This window comes from Tursiops truncatus, chromosome 6 (genome assembly GCF_011762595.2).
Source record: "Tursiops truncatus isolate mTurTru1 chromosome 6, mTurTru1.mat.Y, whole genome shotgun sequence".
Taxonomy (NCBI): domain Eukaryota; kingdom Metazoa; phylum Chordata; class Mammalia; order Artiodactyla; family Delphinidae; genus Tursiops; species Tursiops truncatus.
Window position 1 is genome coordinate 76027953 of NC_047039.1, and position 16495 is coordinate 76044447.

The window sequence follows — 16495 nt, forward strand, 5'->3', positions numbered from 1 at the left end:
TGTGTACCCTTTCCGTAGAGACTTTAAACTTTCCCTTGTGAGGAAATAAAAGATACCTTTTCTCACACTATTTCATCAATTTGATAATAATCTCCAGATGGTGAAGCTCTGGCCAAGGAATAGTTTGGGAAATATGGATGGAAGCTTATTCTATAGCAGGAAGCACCTTGCAGAAGCATTGATACTTTAAAACCTGGGGTTTAAGACTGGGGCCCCAAATCAGTTAAGTGCTGTGTATGACCCTGAGAAGTTCCCATCCCTAGCAATCACTGGAACATATTTTCAACAAATTGAGCATTTGATTTACCCAAACACAGCTGAAACACCTAGTCTTGTAATGCTAGGCAATTCACTTACCTCCAAGTGCCAGTCTTTCCATTCTTAAAATAGTAATAACAATATTTACCTTTCCAGGAAGTTGAGATGTGAGATAATATAGATAATACATTATACAGAGTGGCTGATACATAGCTGGTTTATAATAATAATTATTATCTCCATTTTAAAGGTAGAAAAACTGCAGCTTAGAGAATTAGGTTATTTTCCCGAGAGAACTTTGCGAAAAAGTGGCAGAGACAGAACTTGAGGGGAGCTGTCTGGTCCCAAATGGTGCCATGTTGTCCCCGTGTTGTCCCCAAGGGAATCATTAAGTTCTTTAAATGAGGGAATGACAAGTCATTCTGACGGTGACAGGTTATGGTGGGGAAAAATGGGATGATAGGAAGACCTGTAATTAGAATATTTCAATGGAGCAGGTTAGGATTCATCTGACTCTGACCTAGGATAGTGGGAGTAGATACAGACAGAAGAGGAAGAATGCTAAAGGTTACAAATGTAAATTTTCTAAGATTTGGCAATGACAAGAAAAGCCAAAGAGACAAGGAAGTAGATGCCCTGGGTGATTAGGAGAATGAAAAAGCTAATACAACAGGAGCAGAGTCAAGAAGAGAAGTTCATTTTAGATACTGGAGATAGAAAGGTGAGGAACATTTTTTGGATATGTTGTCTGGGGTGTCAGGGGGCCAATTAGATGGGAATATGTAACTCAACAGAAACCTGGAGTTTATGGTGGCTCTAAACTTAGGCACATCATTGTTATTTGGGGGGAGCTAAGCAGCTGGGTGTTTACATAGCAAATGAGATTTTCTGAGTTTGACTATTTTGGGATGTTTATGTGGCCGATAGAGATCACAGGATGTGGCTCCACCCAATCGACCCTCCTTTGATGCCATTAACCTCTGTAAGTCAGAAGCAAGGTGTACAGTCATCTATAAACTGTGATTATTGAAATTGTGAGTGTACTTTAGATTATAAAATGAAAGTAGCAAATTACGAGTTTCCTTAACATAAAACCTTGGGAAGCTCAAAACTTCCGCCTCTGAATATTTCTTCAATAAATTTTTTTTCCCTTGCCAATCAGTTCCCGATCAAAACATCTGCCTAGAGGACTCAGTGTAGCCAAGTTTCTTTTTTTTTTTTCCTTTACAAGTCTTGAAAAAACAGGTTTTGGCCTTGTTTCCCCTAATTAGTTTCCAAAATAGCAATGAAAAATTGAAATTATAATCGACTTTTATCCAGTTCCTGCTAAATCCATTAAGGAAAGATTGTGTAGAATAGGAATCGGGTACAATTGTTGAGTGTCCTTGAACCTCACTAACTGTTCATTCCCAAAGGAGAGCAAAAGCTCATTTCTCCACAAGGTGAGTGTATTGAACTTAATTCTATTTTGTGTCCATAATATTTTTTCCTTTGTGCAACCTCCCTTACCTACACTGCATATAACTAAATAATAAAATTTGGATGCCTAATTCCACAAAGTGGTTTACTAAGGGATGTCTTTTCCTCCTCCTCCTCCATGCTGTCTAGCTAAACCTAACTCAGAGGCGTTTCTTTGTGCTGACCCCAAAGTGTCCAGATCAATATATCTGTATATGTATGGTTAGCTAACTTTGGGGATGAACTGCTTTCTTCCAACTTTTGTATGACAATAAGGCACCTGAAAATTATGGAAGAAAAGCAAACAGATGATATCACGAAGTTCCTCTCACTGCTAACAGTTTTTAACAGGCCACTATCCTATACTGGTACCCTAAAATCTTCAAATGTTCTCTCTTTTTTCCTATTTTCCTACAGTGAATAATTTTTAAGCCTTCATACAATGTCTGGTACTATTCTAAGAATCTAGAAAATTTCAGTGCATTTTCTAAAATTTTTACTCCATAAATTGGTTTTGTGTATTACTTATACCTTTTGAAATTAATATAACGTTCTGATGATAGAAAACAAGGATTCATAATAGCTCAGAGGCCCTCATTCTCACTTCTTTAGGCTATAACTTTAATCCTATCCCAGTGGGCACTGCTAATAAATATGACAGAATGCTATATAATTATTATAAAAGTTTTCCTTGTCACTCTCCTATTTTTGCTTATTCCTCATAGTGTGGCAGCTCAGCTTAAATTACTGATTTTAAAAAGGAAGATCAACTGGTCACCATCCTTTATTGATAGCTACAATCTTAAATGTTTTTGTCTTATTTTTTTCTATTTTCCTACAATGAATAAAAATCATAAATGAAGATAACTTAAGGAATGACTCATCTAGTGATTACAATAGGTCCATGTTGTCTTTATTCTGAAACTACTGATACTGAAAGTTTGTCGAATTTTGCCTAAAACATTCTGACTTCTGAAGCCACATCACAGAGATATCAGAGGATGAAGAACAATGCCATCTGTCCATCCTTGGAGACACTGTCAAATAGGGTCGATGCAGGCCCAAGAGTTTTGGGCTAGAATGAGGGAAAATTCATGGAAACATGTTTTTCTTCATTTTAGCTCCCATATTTGTAAGCTTAGGAAGCTTCAAAGGAAATGTAAGAAAGCATGAAACCATGCAAAATGATATGATGAAAAATTCTGGCCAGAGTTCTGCACACTGAGATCAGCAAGTTGTCACACTGATGGGAAAGTTTTCTAATATGGGCACTGTCTTCCATTTTGTTTCTGTCCTCACCATCTCCTGTTCAATTGACAACCTTATTTACATCACTTCTGAGAAGCTCAAGGGCCTGGAGACTGTATTATGGAGACTATTAGGAATTACGGTGACATTCTGGTGGCTTTATAATATTCCTGAGAGAGTCATTAGTCTCCTTGTAATTACTAGAAGGAGAATTAAGGCACCCCTTTTTAATATCTGGGCAAGGACAAAGATTCTTATGTCGGCCTATTTGCTAAAAGTTGGCTTATGACAGAGACCATTGGAGGCTTTGTTTTCATCCTTCTAGACTTTCCACTTTTCAAATCTTAATTCTGAGAGAAGAGTCAGGTTTCAGAGCAAGGTCTGCTACTAACTATGATTGAGCAAGAGAACTTGATGAGCTTGGCCCATGGGATCTGTTTATTCTAGGACATGGGAACCAGAAATCATGTAAAGGAGGATGGGACCTATGAGACACTTCACCATGACCACCAAATACAGTTGCAGCCCACACACTATCTGGCATGTAAAATTAGCAACTTCTCCTTTCCAGGGTGGGTAGCAAAACTAGGAAAAGAGGTGAGAATGTAACTAACTAGCTAGAAAGGGCCAAAAATGTTCATTCTTCAACTTAACCACTTTATATCTATACTTTATACCACTTTATACTTTATATCTATACTTTAGATATAAAGTATAGATACCACTTTATAGCTATACTTTAAAGATTGGCAAGGAATGATTTATACCACTTTATACTTTAATGATTGGCAAGGAATGATGTTGGAGCTGTTAATCTCCAGAAATCCAGCTAGCTACTAGCCAGCAAGATGACAAGCACTCTCTCTCTGACAAATATATTCCGACAAGCAGAATATCCCAATATGAAGTATTTTAAGTTTTGTTTTGTTTTGTTTTGTTTTGCGGTACGCAGGCCTCTCACTGTTGCAGCCTCTCCCGCTGGGGAGCACAGGCTCCAGACGCGCAGGCTCAGCGGCCATGGCCCACGGGCCCAGCCGCTCCGCGCCACGTGGGATCCTCCCGGACCGGGACACAAACCCATGTCCCCTGCATCGGCAGGCAGACCCCCAACCACTGCGCCACCAGGGAAGCCCATATTTTAAGTTGTAATTTTCTTTTGAAGAGAGATTTCAAAGGGATCATTATAACCAAAAAGTATTAATCACCAATGAGATAGACTAGTTGCAAAAAATGATTCTAATAGTATTGCCATATAATCCAGCAATTCCACTCCTGGCCATATATCCAGACAAAACTATAATTCAAAAAGGGACATGCTCCCCTATGTTCACAGCAGCACTAGCTACAATAGCCGAGACATGGAAACAACCTAAATGTCCATCCACAGATGAATGGATAGAGAAGATGTGGTTTAAATATACAATGGAATACTCCTCAGTCATAAAAAAGAACAAAATAATGCCATTTGCAGCAACATGGATGGACCTAGAGATTATCACACTAAGTGAAGTAAGTCAGAAAGAGAAAGACAAATGCCATATGATATTATTTATATGTGGAATCTAAAATATGACACAAATGAACTTATCTATGAAACAGAAACAGACTCACAGACACAGAGAGCAGACTTGTGGTTGCCAAGGGAGGTGGGGGTGGGGAAGGGATGGATTGGGAGTTTGGGGTTAGAATATGCAAATTATTATAAGTAGAATGGATAAACAACAAGGTCCTATGTATAGCACAGGGAACTACATTCAATATCCTGTAATAAACCATAATGGAAACAAATTTTTAAAAACGATCTAATTCTCCACTTCTCTTGCATCTACACCCTTTGAAATATTACTTGAAAGCAAGTTCCATCAAGGAGTGGAATCTAGTTCACCACTCCTTAATTCTGGGCTAGCCATGTGACATCCTTTGACCAATAGGATGCCATGGAAGTCACAGCACGTCAGTTCCAAGCCTAGGCCTCAAGAGGCCTTTCACATTTCCACTCAACCTCTTCGGACTCTGCCTCCACCATGAAAACAAACCCAGAGTAGACTGCTGGAGGGCGAGGGACCACTCAGAGAAGGGCTGAGTCATTCCAAGTAAAGCCATATTAGACCAGCCAGCCCATGGCCAACTCACAGTTGACCAGCCATGCATGAGCAAGGCCAGCTGAGATCACTGGACTAGTTTAGGTTTGTAGACCATTCCATGCTCTTGATTCCTCTACCTGGTCTCACAAGAGTATCCGTTTACCCTCTGCTTCCCCGTCTGATTCATCTAAGTAAATCTACCTTCTTCGTCCAGCCAGCCCACTGCTCTAATTGGTTTCATTTGCTCTACCACTTCAAGATCTGTTCATTGCTGTACCCCAGGCAGTGCCTGGCACACATAAATATTCATTAATTAATGACAAATCACTCCTTAATATCCTACAACAAGACTTTCTTGACTACAAAAAAAGAAGTAATTATTTCTCAGTAAGTGTCACGATGTATTTTGTTCTTTGCTACATATAAAAGTAAAAACAGCAATCCAAACTATACAGTGAATGTGCAATTATATTGTTTTTTCCACAGTTAGAATGTTTGTGGGCATCAAATTTGTTTTTTTAGACTTAAAACTCCAGAGAACAGAGGTTAAATCTGGTTAAGCAACTTTAAACCATAGACTGTACTTTTAAAATGAGCAAACAGAAGCTTATCGATTACTTATTTCACCTAGATGATGATGATGATGAAATGATAGTTTAGTAAATCATCCTGCTTAGGAATTACCACAAGATAGAAGAGAGAGACTATCAAATATGATATCAGAAATTATAGAGTTGGAAACAGACCAAGATTTTTTTGGAACTAATCCTTACTGTTATAGAAGATGCCATTTTTTAAAGTCTCTTGATCAATATGTTTTTTTTTTTCTCCATTCTCTATCTACTGATTCAATGTCAGAGTCCATTTAAAATTCCCTCCATCATATTCAGATCATGAAGGAAACTGCACACCTCAGGAACCAATTAAAGCTTAACTTACCTCCTCCTGACCATCCCTCAGCAGCTGTTCCCAGAGAAGGCTGGAGGAAGCTCAAAGAAAAGCCTCCTTGGAACAAACTCACCTGGAACTCATGGACTCCGTCTGAGTCTGCAGCGCCAGGGGCCCTGGCGTTTCTCTCTGAGCTGTGATTTCATTCAGCTTGAGCACGGCATTCTGAACAGGGTGCTAAGGGGAATTTAGAGAATAGATTAGACATGGTTTTTACCCTCAGGAATCTCACAATTTAATGGAGAAAATAAGATAAACACACAGTCAATTAAGAGAAAGTAGATACATATGTATACATAAAAATATTGATTTAAGTTTGGGAAAGAGAAGATAGGCAAAGGATTTAGATGCTAATCAGGAAAGTCTCGCAGACTTTGCAGCCTTCACACGCATTCATCTTAAGTGGATGGAAAGCTCTCTGTGTGCCGAAAGAAAGAGGACAGCTGTTCCAAGGAGAGATTTCTCTTTTTTCCCACTCCTCCCACCCCCAAATGGCCCTGGAGCAAGAGAAGCAACTGTATGCTCAGAGACTGTAAGTCACGTCCGTGTGACTGACCAGCTGCGTCATTCGATGATGCCATGGAGATATTTTCACTTGGCCTTCTAGTCATCTGAGAATAGCCAATTTAGAATGTACTATATTTTCTGTCACTAGCTGTTCACCCAACAAGTGAGGTAATGCCAAATAGTTTCTCTCTTTTATTAAAGAAATGATACTGATACGCTTGACAAAAATGCTCACATTGTCCATTGTTGAGGAGGAATACTTAATTTCATATAGGGGGAATCAAACTTGATATTTGGTCTCCTAAAGCCTATATTTCTCCAGAATTTATGGCCAGCACCATGATTGCTTTTTGGCTCAGAATGGTATGCATAGGAAGTGGCAGCCTAGGCTTTGTAGAAATGCTGCAGAGCCCTGGGGAATCCCAGAGAAGATTACGCAGAGGTTACACAGTCCTCTGCTAAGTTCCTATACTTCTCACTTCATGTTGGAATAACATTATCCTACTGAACAAACAAAATAAAGTGAAGCAAAGTAATTGGTGTCTTTGAGCATCTGATGAATGGCAGTTTTGTTTGTTTGTTTCCGACATTATTTATGGAGTTAAAATTCCCAAATTTGCTGCCCCCTTCTTCCTCTTTCACTTTTCCAATCTAATCGAAGATTGTTTTTTCTTCGCCTCTTGGTGGGGGGATCTGGGGGAGAAGAGACAGATGGTATCGTTTGCAAAAGGAAAGCTGAGAGATCACACATATATCTTTCAGCTTTGTGGCAAATCAAGCCAAGATTCTTGCTTGAAGTGTCTAGTACGACGCAGGCACAGAGGCGTACCAGAGAGGGTGAGGCCAGCCACGGAGGGCAGTGCAATAAATTGCCGTGGGCTGATCCAACAGCAGAACATGGGAGCTATTACACCTTGGCAGCTCTCTTATTTTTCCCTTATGGAGTTTCAGACCTGTCCTGTACACTGAGATAGCTTTCATCTGGTTAAAACTTGTGCCGTATTTAAACCTCCTTCAGATCCGTGGAGTTGGAGGGAGAAAAAAAAAACAAAGCACCCTAACACAGCCCATAACACACTGAAATTATGTTGGGGGTGGGAGAGGGGCAGTAATTGTGCCCAGATAATGTTGTCATACTTTGTAAAGCCTTTAATGCTGGAATTTATTTATTAATGATGCATGGGTTATTACCCACCATCTGTCTTGTGTTAGCAGTGGGCTGTTTCAGATTATGGTAATGTGTTTCTGATTTGAGTTGTGTTGAAAGCCAGAACAAGGCAGCTCATGTGCAGGCCTCTTTGAGGCCTGCTGTTTTCAATTCCTCTTCACAGAAAGGGCTTTTATTTGATTTGTTATGGGGATTTTTTTCTTCTGTTGCCAAAACAGCTGCAAGCCTGGAAGGGAATAAGACACAGGGCCACATCAAACTTGTTAGCTTGTTAAAAAAAAAAAAAGCTGGAATGTTCCAGGAATCAAAAAAAAAAAAAAAAAAAAGGATGTGAGAAGGTAGATGGACAGAAGGGGGCAGTAGGTGGGGGGGAGAAAAAGGTTTAGTGGCCTTTCTGATTGGCTTTTATGTCAAGAGTAGAACAACCTATTTTGTGATTTTAAGTATTATAGGTCAGATTGCTATGTAGTTAATTTATTATGCCCATTCACACCAAAGAGAATGGCTTTCTTCTGAATAGCTTTAACAGTCTTTATGCTAGTACAGTGGATAAATAAAAGTCCCCAATGAGCTAGCCATCCTCCTCCAGTCATCAAAGCAAACACCCAATAAATAAGCCTGTTTTTTTTAATGTACTGAACAAATTCGGATTTGTTCATGAATATGAAAAAAAAAAAAAAAAGGTAACAGACAAGCATCCCTTGTCTGCTGCGAATATTCACCCTGATCTGAGTTCTTTGTATCTCCTCTCAAAGGGCTATGGGTTGGCAAACTATGTTTCTAGACCACTGCTATCCATCAGCAATGTTGATGGAAATGCTCTGTGTCTGCTCCGTCCAGTATGGTAGCCACTGAACACTTACCATGTGGCTAGAGTGACTGAAAAACTAAATTTAATTTTAATTAATTTACATTTAAAAAGCCATATGTGGCTAATGGACACCATATTGAAAAATAGAGTTCTAGGATTAACTAAGTGAAGAGGATGTTTCTTCCTTCTGATAAAAAATGGAGGCATTTTATACCAGTTATTGTTATGGCCAACTTTTAACATTGAGAATTAGTTTGAAAGATTCTTCCCTGTTGTATCATTCAAGGTTAGTAGCACTAAGGCTTTTTCCCAAAGGCCACTGACAAGTTCTTTCTTGAAGTTCATAAATCCTTCCATCTATAAAATATGGACTTACAGGAAAACTTAATGCTCATATGATAAACAAATAAACAACCATGAAGAACTGTAATCAAACCTCTCGAATCATAATAAATCTACTAATGCTAAGGATATTCAAGAATTTGTTTTAAATTTACTGGCAACAATTCTCTCAATTCATATTAAACACAGACTTATTGTTTCTGGAGCATATGGTGTGTTCATGGAGAAGCCCATAACCATGTGAAATTGACTTTGTATACACAAAGACTACACTGTCCAGATTTTAGTTAATTCATATTTTAGAAATTATGAGATAAAAACTTACAAATTTTGTGATGCCTGTGGTTGTCAGTCTGCTTTTCCCTCGATGGAGAAGAGGCTATAGAGACAGATGATGAGATAAAGAGATATAACAGGGGCAAGGCATACGTTCACCATTCCCTGACACCTGTGCCACCCCGACACACATTTAGACTCCACTTCCCAGCCACCCTTGCAGTTGTATGGGCCATGTAAGTAATTCATAAACTGAGTTCTAGGGGAATATGGGTGGAAATAATATATGCCATGTCCAGATGTGATATCACTGTACTTTTTGCATAATTCTCCTCTTACTTTTGTCAGATGCAGAAAATCATCGAGGACCTGAGGCCCTAGAAGATGGCTACTACATGACAGGAGCCTCTGTCCCTGAATGATACAGTGGAGCAGAGCCATCTCTCCCAACTGAGACTACTTAGATTTAGACTGTGACTGAAAGAAAGAATCTTTGCTGTGCTCACGTTGACTGAGATTTGGAGGATGTGTTTTGCAAATTAACACCCTGAGTGTTACAAGATGACATCTTGGAGAAGGAGCAGTCAGACCAAGCAGAACTTTTCATAGTGTGAACTTCATGTTATTTGCTCTGTCCCTTACTTTGCTGTCAAAACCCTACTTCTAATAGGGAGAAAAACTTACATTTTCTAAGTAAACAAGATGCAAATGTATGGAATGCCAGGTCAATTTATGTAATATATTTATTTAAAATAAAACATAGTTCTGCCATGCAGATTAAAATATAAGCTAAAACGTTCTTTCCATGTAGTAAAGTCCAAATGGCAAGCCAAATATAGGTCTAAGTAGGATAGGCCCTCTCACAGTATCATCTGCATTGCCATAAAAAATCACCAGGGTTTTGTTCCTGAGGCTTTGAGACTTTTTCAGGCTCCTCCTACCATCCTCCTTTTGGATACTTTCACTCTTGGCAGTTCTGCCCTTACAACTTCTCTCCTGCCTAGATGCTGTTTCTCAGTCCATCCCATTCAAATTGATGACTCAGCTGGATGGCCTGATTGGCTTGTTATTTTGGATTCTCCATAATATCCTGCTTAACTGTTATACGCTGAGCCTGTAGGCCTGTCCTTCATTGACCTGAACTGCTGGTACATTCACGACCTCATGTCCAAGCCTCTCTCTCTAACTTCTGCTCATCTGGGGTGAGGGCAGGGGTTCAGACAAAATAATAGTCTGGTTACTGAGAAGGTGTTATGAATGTTTGTGTCCCCCCAAAATTTATATGTTGAAGCCCTACCCTTCAATGTGATGCTATTTTGAGATGGGACCTTTGGGGGTTTGATGAGGTCATGAGGATGAGGTCCTCATGATGGGATTAGTGCCCTTGTAAGAAAAGACACCAGAGAGCTTGCTCTTTCTCTCCCCACACATGCACAGAGAAGTCTTGTGAGCACACAGCAAGATGGAGGCCATTTACAAACCAGAAGAAGAATGCTCAGAATGAAACCTGCCTTGCCAACACCTTGATCTTGGACTTCTAAGATGCCAGAATAGTGAGAAATAAATTTCTATTATTTAAGCCACCCAGTTGATGATGTTTTGCTATGGCAGCCTGAGCAGACTGATACAGCAGATGATTAAAGCAAGGAAAGATTGTCATATTATTTTACTGGTAGTGGTTTATAAGGTAAATGTGGACCACATGCCAACCAGGATGGAGAGGTTCTGTTGGCCATTATAGACCATTTTACAGTAGAGTGGACACATTAACTGTGGTTTTATAATTCTCTCCTTTTCTAGAAATAATGCTGACTTCCTCCTTCCTATTAATGTTGTTTAACTTTTTACAAGTTTTGATATACATCACTAAATTTCAGCTCGTATAATACAATCTTATTTTAATATCACTGAGATAAGACATTAATTAGGGCTGAAAACACTTCAGTTGTTTTTGTTTCTAAGTATTGTTGGTAGACATGTTCTCATGTCTATATATTGATAGCAGAGCATGTAATACATATTAATTTCTATTTCAATTTGGAAGTTTTATCGTAAGTCATAAAATGGATCTAAGCTTGAGTTCTCAAAGCCACATTTTGTAGTCATCATATAAGGTGATACACCCATATATACAAGATAGGTAAACCAAAGATACCCAAGAATAATATTCCAGACCCATTCTGAGAAACACTGCATTATATTTACCAACGAAATGATTTGGAAGAATTTAGAGGGGAACCATTTGTTATTCTGATATGCAGTGGTACCAAAATGTGTTATGATCACGAAAGAGCAGTTTGTTGGAATAAAGACTAAATTTAAAGATCAAACATTTAAAGTCTGGAAAGACTAACTAGTTAAAAATTTTAAACCTTATTTCTGTGTATCGAATGATAATGCCCAGTGAACAGATGGAGGCAGGAAACTTTAGGTCTGTGCCCACATCTATGGAAAAGCGGTGTAAAGCAGGAGGCCTGGAGTCAAGCTATCTTTTAAAGGATATTGGCATATTGGTAGCTTGAATCATATATTATGCTTCCAATTTAGTGACATTTTTACATTTACTGAATAAATTACTGAAAAGTACCTTGTATTACTTTGATAATCAAATTATTATGGAATACATATTTAGACAACATTTTAAAGCTTCCTTTTTTTTTAATATTATCAAAATGCTAAAAAGCCTGCAAAATCCCACAATTAACTAAATATAGAAAGGAGACAGAAATAAACTTCATGAATTTTAAGTTAAAAAAATGTCAAAATATAAACCCCAAAGTAAATGTTCCCATAAGGATAGTTTTGTCGGCATTGGAATCATCTGCTTTATTTATTCAAGTGATGAATATAAAATTGAAGGAAAGAACTCAGGCCAGTTAATGTTTCCCAGCCCCAATATGTATAGAAAAACTATTCAATCTATAGCATTGAAGTAGTGGTTAGCGATGCTGGTTTTTGGACTGTTTGCCCTTTTCCCACCCTTGCCTTTTGTCTCATAGGGATGTTAATTCCTGCAGGCTGTGTATCACAGGCCCTATTAATGCTGGATTCCACCTGGATTCAGTCAGTGGGTGACACTGGGGGGAGACTGGAGTGCATGAGCATGGAAGAACACATTCTATCTAGTGTCCTTATTTCCCATATGACAGAATCCGTTATGATTCCATATTCTTCCTGGAATCCTTGAACCCCAGGCAGCCTAGTTGACTTGGCTCTTCTCTTAACCCTTCCAGTAAGAAGTGACATTGGCTTCTTGTTTGTTTAATTTCTGGGTTTTCTCACCATCCCTTATATAGCTCCTAGCTTTTTCATCACTTACCTAGATTAAATTCTCATTGTTTTCAATTCTTACTGGTCCAACCTTGATTGATGCATTAACTGTATTTCCTTGAAGATACAGAAGTTCGCTATGCTTGTTAGCTCCCCTACAGAGAAAAATATAAAAATATACAGTGGATATGAAAGGAAGAACAATAAAACACCAAATATTTCTGTATGGCTAAAGAACTCACTCAGTTCAATAAACTGATTATAGGAAGATTACAGGAAGAAAATCTAGATTATAGGTGAAGGCCTAGATTATAGGAAGAAAATATTTATTATTCCTTAATATACTACAATTCACTGGAAAATGGATAGGTCCATCCTAAATTTAGTCCAAGGCAGTTCAAAACTTGAAGAACTTAAATGGACTTTATTATAATACTCTGTACCCCGAAACCACCTTGTGTTGACTAGACAATTTAGGCTATTGCTGGCATAAATTTTGAAGGCATGAGATCGCTATAAAATTTTCCTTTTTTAACCAGCAGAGGCTGAAAATGAGGTTCAGTGAGTCACTTCCTTCCTAAATCTATCACTACCCAAAGAAGCTAAGCCAAAGGGAAAAAAAAAAACAATAAAATAATGAGCTGATAACTGGTATTTGATGCCATGCAGCAGATGAGGAAGTTTTGTAATATGTTAGTCTATTTATCCTTATATAAATTCTTTAGGGGTGACACTATAGAATCATCAAACTAAAAATTGACCAAGCAGATAGTCTCTATCTATAATCCTCTACTGTAAATGATTTGATAAAACCCAAGTATAAATGTTTCAACTGTGAACTTCCAGTATTGTACTCTCAGCATCTTCTTTTGTAATTATATCAAGAAAAGTCTCAAGCATTTCCCCTAGTGTTTACTGTTGTTAATTCCACCTGTTTGCTTGTTAACTACGACACAATTAATATAAATACATGTATTTTTCTTTAAGTAGTGTGAATTATTTTCCTAAACAGGAACCTATTTATTCCCATGATTAACACTATTTCCTGTCTGAAAGTCTTCAATAATGGCTGCTAATAAGCTGAAACATAAAACATCAACAATGGAGCAACAGGAACTCTCATTCATTGCTGGTGGGAATGGAAAATGATACAGCCACTTCTCAAGAATGTTTCGCAGTTCCTTACAAACCTAAACAAATCCTCACTATACAATCCAGTAATGAGCTCCTTGGTAATTTTCCAAATGAGTTGAAAACTTATTTCTGCACAAAATGAAAGAAGCCAATCTGAAAAGAATACATACTGTATGATTCCAACTATAAGATATTCTGGAGAAAGCAAAACTATGGAGACAGAAAAAAGATCAGTGATTGCAGGGGCTTGGGGGAAGGGATGGAAGAATAGATGAAACACAGAGGATTTTTAGGGCAGTGAAAATATTGTGCATGATACCAAAATGATAGAAACATGTTTTATTATACACTTGTGCAAATCAGAATGTACAACACAAAGAGTGAACCCGAATGTAAACTATGGACTTGGGGTGATAATGATGGGACAATCAATGTCTGTTCAGTGATTATAACAAACATACCACTCTGGGACGAGATCTAAGCTGACTACCTTATTTGTTCACCAAAAACCTCCAGTCTCTCTTAACAACGTTCACTGATGTCAAAACTGAGTCATGTCGTCAGGAATCAAAACATCCTTACTTCTGATTTGTTCAACTTTATTTAGTAGCCTCTCACAACTATATATAATATTCACGGATTTGACGATTTGCAAGGCATAGCCCAGAAGACCTGTATGTGTAGTGATTTATAGTAACTCTGGCCTGCATTTGTATCAGAGAAGCAGAGGTGCTGGTTGTGATCAAACACAGCTTACAATCCCGAATCTATAGCTCAAAGTAGTTTTCGCCCTCTGTTCTTCATCACCTAAACTCTCTATGGTATTCATCATTATTTAAGACTGAATGTAGCCATGGCTAAAATCACAATGATGTCTGACACACAGTAGGTATTAAATAACTCTTTTCTGGATTGAGGACTTGCATCTGTCATTTTTCTTCTCGCACAACTCTCCTATACTTCTCTCATTCTTTTCTTGCACTAGTTTCGCTTCAGTGTCTTACACAGAAAAATTACCTATGTTAGTGTTTCCTAACAAACCAATATCTTCTTTCAATAAGTATAAATACCAGGAGGCAAGAATATACAATGGAGAAAAGACAGTCTCTTCAATAAGTGGTGCTGGGAAAACTGGACAGCTACACGTAAAAGAATGAAATTAGAACATTCTCTAACACCATATCTGAAAATGAAGCCACCCCCAATCCCAGACATTTATGTCAGGAAACCAATTCAAGAAAAGTGGCAACTTACACCACAAGAGCAGACTGCAGAGTGCATCCAGGAGCTACAGGTATCTGTTCCGGGCAGTCAGGCATGCCAATGATATTGCTCGTTTATGCCAAGGAGAGTATTTCTGTCTCAGAACCCACTTCTACTCTTTTCATTTTATTTCTTATTCTAATTTAAAACAATTTGCCAATTGTAAAGTATATTTTAAGAATATGTACTCATTTTTTCAACACATTTCATTGAGCACCTATTATTATGTGCCCAGCACTGTCCTAGAAGATGGTTCATCAATGAACCACTCAGAAAAAAATCCTGCTAACATCTAATATTCCAATTTGAGACACAGTAAATAAACATATATTTCTTTATGAATGTATAAGTATATATATATAAAATATAATATAATATGTCTGTGTGTGTATATATATGCCGATAGTAAATAAACATATATTTCTTTATGAATGTATAAGTATATATATATATAATACAATATAATATAATATAACATGTCTGTGTGTGTATATATATGCCAATAAGGGTAAGGCACCATGGTAAAGCGGATCAGGCGTGTTAGAGTAGAACACTTGCTATTTAAAAGAAGCAAATGTGCCTGGAGCTGTTGAGGAACCTCGAGGAGATCAGGATGATAAGGAAAGGGTGGCTGGCTGAAGGAGATAGAAACAGAAGATTGAGTTAGAGAAGGTTTAGCCTATGTAAGGTTTGTCTTGGAGGCCTCATGTTTCCTCCGATTGGAGAGACTCAGCAGAGGAGAGACATGCTCGGAGTGACCTTGAGGGGATCACTCTGGCTGCTGTGTTGAGGATCCATGGAAGGGCGCAGGGGCAGAAAGAAGCAGGCAGAGCAATTGGGAGGCCAGTTAAAAGGCATTCTGTATAGCTTTCCTTTTTGAAATCAGAGTTTGTAGAACCATTTTTACAAAAATGAAAATGCACACTCGGATGCTGCTGAATGGACAGGAATGGAGCTAGGAAAATCACAAAATCACATGGATTCATCTGAAGTGGTATGGAATTTTAGAGAAAAAAAAAGTATTCAAGGAACAAGGGCAAACTGCTCAAGCTGAAAAGTTCAAAGGTCACTCAAGTTTGTATTTCAGATCTCGAGCCTTTCAAGTAGATCAAAGGTGCTTGTCTTTGTGTGACTGATTCAGGGGGCTGCCAGATGACCACATACGGCGGGCGGCCTCTGTTTTATGAGCCTGCCCTACCTGCTGTTCTCCTTAGGGGTTCTGACTTCCTATTTACTCTGCTGTCTTATCCTGGCTACTCAGTGCAGCATGGGAAGAAAAGGAAAACTTTGACTTGGGGTTTGCAGCGGATGCTTGCAAATTTTGAGTGATCAAATTGTAAGATTAACAATGTTCTTTAGCTTCATTCACCAGAGATTACGCAACATTTTCCAGAAGAAAATGGTTCCAAAAAATCACTGTGGGGTCTCAAGAAACCCTGGATTTGAAATGCCTTGGTTAAAATCTCTGCTGCCCAGCTAAGCATCCCTACTAGTCTTCAGCCCATGGAAATCTCAATTTTACTTTCTAGAAGGGCAGACTAGACCCATTATCTGTGTTTGAAATTTGAAAAGATTAAGAAAGAATGAGGAAAGGACTCCAGGGTGGAGAGGAAGAATGGAGGCAAGTCAGGCAACATTTATAGGACTCCTACGATAGCATTTATACATAGTGTTTAAGTTGCAAAACACTGTTTACTTACCTTATCTAGTGAAATTAGTGCATAATTT

At 38.3% G+C, this 16495-nt stretch overlaps 1 long non-coding RNA gene across 1 annotated transcript; it reads right to left on the reverse strand.

The window, feature by feature from the left end:
- Positions 1-6069: 6069 nt before the first annotated feature.
- On the reverse strand, positions 6070-12813 carry LOC141278891 (uncharacterized). The gene is made up of 3 exons (XR_012332291.1): positions 12420-12813; positions 9150-9203; positions 6070-6173 (listed from the first exon to the last, which is right to left on the reverse strand). It is a non-coding gene; the product is annotated as an uncharacterized lncRNA (long non-coding RNA).
- Positions 12814-16495: the final 3682 nt, after the last annotated feature.